Raw genomic sequence first — 4,095 nt, 5'->3', positions numbered from 1 at the left:
ACATGTCATTTTAATTGCCACCATAAATCTCGAAAAAAAAATGCATTAAAAGATATTACAGATAAAAGTTGTATATATCTGTATATCGATAGTTACAAACTAGAAATTTTATGACTTTTTCCTCATAGACGGAAAATTTCCTATAAAAAAATTCTTTAAATCCTTCATAATTTAATTAAAAGGATGTTAAAATAAAAAAATACGTTTATGCGATTTCCGATTAGAATTTCAAGATAACATTAACTTTTTGTACAAAAAAGTCAAATATCGCAAAAGAACCATATTTTGTACATTAAACTTCAATTAATAATTTGGTATTAATAATTTTGTTGAAACAAAAAATACTGTAACAGACTGTTTCTTTCATCGCTTTACGAGATTTATTTTAGCACTTATGATACATAAATTATACATACATATATACATATATAGTATATCGTACATACGTACATACAGAGAGTGCCGCAGAAAATACAAGTTATTAGAACAATGGTACCTTTCCCACAAAATAAATTCAAAATCGAGTTTAGAAATTTGTTTGATATACGTAGAACATTCTCCTAATCGACATCAATTATTTTTAATCGAAAACACTTCATCGTTTATCTCACTTATGTTGTAAGGATTTGCTTTTTTCTCTTTTTTTCATTTTATTTTACTTAATCGAACGCTGTAACATCGGAGAATCCAGATATTCGCATTCAAATGGTTCGTCTTGTACGTAAATATAATAAACTCTGTATTGTAACACATGTGACTTTGTAACGATCTTAGTATAAACGCCGCGTTCTCAAAGTTTTAGTATATCCTTATAGTCATAAATACAGAGTTGCACACCATGATGCAATTTCATAATTCTTTCAAAAGACATCTAAATGACGACATACCTAATCGTCAAATCTCTTTTAAATGTCGAAGAAGCACCTAATGTCTTCTCAATTTAAAAGAATATTGCTAAAAGAATTCTGACATTCTTCAGATATCCAAAAAATATCTGTCAAACGTCTAAAATATTAGCTCGACATTTTGATCGTATATGCATAGATGCCCTAGAATTTACGTGCGATTCTGTGTAGAAGCACCAAGATACTATTGAGGACCATCGGCCCTGGGCAACTTTTCGTGATTATGGGACTCAGGGATAATTGAAGAACAATGACATTACTAAACAATTAATAAAAATTTATGATTATTAACAAATTTCGATAACTTATTAAATTCGTGATTTTTTATTATATAAACGCTGTATAAATAAATACATATACTTTTAATGCTATATCTTATAGCATTTTTTCTTGGGATAAACTAAGTGCCTCGCACCGCACCAGTTGCATGTAAACGCTACACTCAACTACACTAGAGTGGTGCACATCATAGTGTATACTACATTATTATTGCGCTAAACCCTGTTCCCGCTTCCATTTTTAAATTTTAAATGTCACACTGGTTCTACACCGTCTTTTTCAGACGCGTCCTTTTCAGCAAAATCCCACTTCGTGCATAAAATTTGCACTACACTGTAGCCACGGAAACCCGGTACATTGTCTGAATGTAGCACTAGTGAACGATAGTGCAGCCAAGAGAAAACGCTATTATATATTGCCGAAAAATTAGAATTATTTCTCTGCAATTATCATCTCTGTTGATAATTAGCACGCAAAATTCTATGAACATCGACTGTCTTCAATAGTATCTCGTCGGTGATAGAAGTAACTTTTTCCTTTTTACAAAATACGTTCGATCAGTAGTTTTTAAATAGAAGCAAATAAAATCTAATAAATAAACGCTCGAAGTTATATGTGCGTTCTATTATTTTTTTAAAGATTTTATTCTGTAAATCACAAGATTTCTATAAAACATCTACAGGGTGTCTCAAATTTAAATGAGATTTAAGATCCTCTAAATTTCGTACAGAGAATCGATAAAAGTTCTTTAGAGATATGCGTTTTGCTTCGTTTGATTCCCTATACGCTCCGGAAGTTTAGCCATTTAAATTCGAGACACCTTGTATATAAAAGATGTTCTAATCCTTTAAACTTCTCTTAACCATATAAGAAATATTCCAATTACTCTCATGTAGTCTTTTAGACATCTTCTGAATTTATATTACTTGGATTAGTTATCTCATATAGTTCATCGATGAATTAAGCGTATTTTTTTTGAGAGAGAGAGAGGCTAACAGTCCGTTTCGTTTCTATTAAACTATTATATATTATATAAAAAAAAAATAATAAAAATCGGAAGAATACATCTGTACAGCCAAGCATCATATTGGGATACTCTTTTGCAAAAAATATCGCAACGACTTCTAACATTTAACGTAATATTTATATTTAATGCAGAGAGAATCACCTATTCCGATAGCTTGTAACATTTACGCAAATGAAAGCAAATATATTCTAATGAATTGAATGATTTTACTAAATGAAGGAAACGATTACAATCATAATGAATTTAATTTCCTACAAACGACATTGAAGCCTCGACTTGAACGAAAACAATCTTCATTCGTAAAAACAAATTACACAAAGTTACATATTCATCTACAAAACTATTTTTTATACAAGATTATTTAAATATTTAGTCGTAAAATAATTCACTCAGAATTCAAGGCCTTCCTTTAAAAATGTCATATATCGCATTCGATAATTTTTGAAGTAAGAAATTTTTGTGTTGTCGCTATATAAATATGTTTTGTAAATCGTTTAAATTAAGAATATTTAGCTCAATATTTATTCTTAATAATTTAATGTCCTATATGAACGCATTTATAATATAATTAGATATCAAAGTGTATGTATATTTGATATTGACTACATATGCGATATGTCACGTGTGCATGACTTGCGTATGTCACGTATTCTTGAAAAGGAGGTGTTGATAACGAACATAATTGTTTTGCCGTCTAGCTTCTTGAGATATAGCCCTTCCATTGGAAAATTTATTTGATGAAAACTAATGTGCGATAATATATTTTCTAACCGTTAAAGATACCATGCCAATTGACATTTTTTTCATTTTCCGTGATACACAATCTTCATCGTACACCATCCTACGACAAATGCCAATCAGCATGGTGCCTTCAGTGATTAAAATATATATTATCACATGTTGTTCTTTATTAGATAAATTTTTCGAAATATTTCTTCACTTAACGATGGAATTGGACGTTAAAAAAACTGACTGTGCTCGTTATCAACGTTTCCTGTCCAAGGATACGACATCACATGCAAGTCATTCACACATGATACCGCGTACTAATATCACATATGCATAACATACATTTTATGAGTGCGCTTCTCATTTTTTTATTTGATCAAATTAATAGATTTAAAATATGTTCTACAGTTTTGCAGTGGAGTAATAACTCAATATTTTTATAAGTTGAGAGATTATTTTTTAAAAGGTCTTTTTTTACTTCAATTTTTTTACGCTCTCCGCTGAAAATTCAGTATTTTTATTAATATTTCCATAATGTAGTTCATAATTGTCAAAATATATTAATTTTTTATATAGATAGAAAATACATTAATATTAATACGCTGAATAAATCGGTCCATTTGTTATAAATAAACGTCATCTGTTGTTACACAAATCATATCAAAGAAATTACGACTATTCGCAGCAAAGCTTGGAATGCTTTAATGTGCGTTACATATCAATAAAATTTTATTTTCATTTATTCTAACATTGAAAGAAAAAAACTGAAACTTGAGTGTCTGTCGAATTGAAGCTGAATTGGGAAAATCAGAAACTGATATATCTAAATATTTATAGAAATTTTTTTCATCATCTTATTAACACTCGAGTATTTTATTGTCGATAAATTAATGGCTTTTTATTTGACAATAGGTTCAAAATATTCGAATTTTATTTTCAGTGAACTGATATTTTCTTTATTAATGATTGATCCAAGATATTTAAATAATATTTCCTTTCTTATCGATACATTCGATCAAAAATATTCTAATATTTTACTTAAATCAGTATTTTTATTATTATTAACAACCACATATTGTGATATTGATATTTCGTATTTATTAATTCTTTCTATATACGTACATTCTAAAGAAAAATATTCTAAACTAACCCTTT

This window comes from Trachymyrmex septentrionalis, unplaced genomic scaffold, assembly GCF_001594115.1.
Source record: "Trachymyrmex septentrionalis isolate Tsep2-gDNA-1 unplaced genomic scaffold, Tsep1.0 scaffold19, whole genome shotgun sequence".
NCBI lineage: Eukaryota > Metazoa > Arthropoda > Insecta > Hymenoptera > Formicidae > Trachymyrmex > Trachymyrmex septentrionalis.
This window is presented reverse-complemented; position numbering follows the sequence as displayed.